Genomic DNA, 1,899 nt, shown 5'->3' with positions numbered 1-1,899 from the left:
ACTGTTCACCAACACTAATTCCAAGGGCATGGAGAGGTTAGAAATTCTCCATCATCTCATCAATTTTCTTGTTGTTTACTACTTTTTTTTCCTTAACAGAAATGAAACCCAATTTTTTATTTAATGAATGAATGAAACAAAGAAAGCCATTTTTTTTGAAAAAAAATCAAAATAAAGTCCTCTCCTAACTCTTTTGGCATGACGCTTGCCATGGACCGACAAAGCATTAATGACAATAGAGTGGGGTATGCTGCCCATCTCATGCATAAACATTTGACGTTCCATCTAAATAATTGTCAACAATTTTTATATACGATACAATTATGCGGCATAAATATAATATAGGACATTAAAAATATAGTTGTGGATCGAGTTTTAGCTCTGTTAGTATTGATATTATTATCATTACAGGAAGACGTGGGTTTAAATATGTTGAAACGTATTTACATTATTATTACTTACAGTTGCTATTTATTAAATTTAAAAATAAAGTGTTTGGATTGCAATAGCCATTACCACTTGACATTGCAAAAAATTGTATAAGTAAAATTAAAGAATATCAAAAATTTGTTTACGTAGTTTGGTTTCTCTATATCTTGGAGCTTAGTTCAATGAGTATTTCTACTATCTTTTATCACAAATACAGTAAGTGACTTACACTCTATCACTTTCTAAATATAGAGATCTCATATCTATACATAAAGACTAGAACATTCACTCCAAATTCTCCCTATGTGAACTTGGGCAATAAACACTCAATGTTTACAATTACTAAAAAAACAGTTCATCAATGAACAAATTCAAGTGCTTTCAATAAGCTCTCATACATAACTTAGACAAGTCTTAATGCATATATCAATTTCGACTTGTTGACATAGAATATAAGTGAATTGAAAGTAACTCCTTGAAAATAACAATTGTAGCATAAACATTCAAATCATAATCAATCAAAGATATGATATCTAAAAAGCAGCAACACAATCTAGATTAAATCTCCACATTCGAATGGTTGAATTAAGTCACTCTCATCCAATCCAATTTTCAATAGTCACAAATTAGTTTCCAAAGATGGACCATAGTATCTTCAAAATATCAACACATTCTTTAGTCTAAAGATTTTCTTCATTAAATTGTTAATTCAAATATGGCAATTAAGTTCACTGTGTATGTCAGTGGTAGTTTGTAGTGAAAACTACCAAGTGCCACTCAGCTTCATCCAACACACCTTGCGTCAACAAACATCATTGCCATTTTCTTTGAATATATTTGTTATACCTACAACTGATGAATTTAGATCATGTTCTGCCAATTTTGTTAGTCAACAACACGGATTAAAATCACCTTGTGAGCTAAGATCACTTATGAGCTCGTAACCTTACAAGCTTAAAATGTGGAAATCACACCCATGACATGAATAGAATATCTACCACTTACATGTCGCATATATCTGATGTCCTAACATGACAACTTATATTTATAAGGACATGATATCAATCAATCAACTAAGTTTCAAAAAATGCGAAACTAATATAAAGATGACATGTAACATCTCGAAAATGACTAAAGACACTCACTTTTAATGTCTATAAACATCAAAATAGAATATCTGTAATATCCTGATTTTGGGCCTAGTCGAAATAGTGGTTTCGTGACCACAAAATCTGAGATATAAATAATTATTTTATGATTATTTTAAGGTCTATGATATGATTGCATGATTGTGTGAAAATTTCGTGAAGAAATTTTATGCATAAAGTGCTTAATTTGAAATTTGGGACTAAATTGAATAAATTGCAAAACTTGTGTTCTAGAAGTATTTTGCATAAAATTGAATTAGATTATTAATTAGAGGTCCTTAAAGAGTAATTTTACCAATTTCTAAGTCTATGGACAAAATTG

This window comes from Gossypium arboreum, chromosome 13 (genome assembly GCF_025698485.1).
Source record: "Gossypium arboreum isolate Shixiya-1 chromosome 13, ASM2569848v2, whole genome shotgun sequence".
NCBI classification, from domain to species: Eukaryota; Viridiplantae; Streptophyta; class Magnoliopsida; order Malvales; family Malvaceae; genus Gossypium; species Gossypium arboreum.
Note: the sequence above shows the minus strand (reverse complement) of the source record.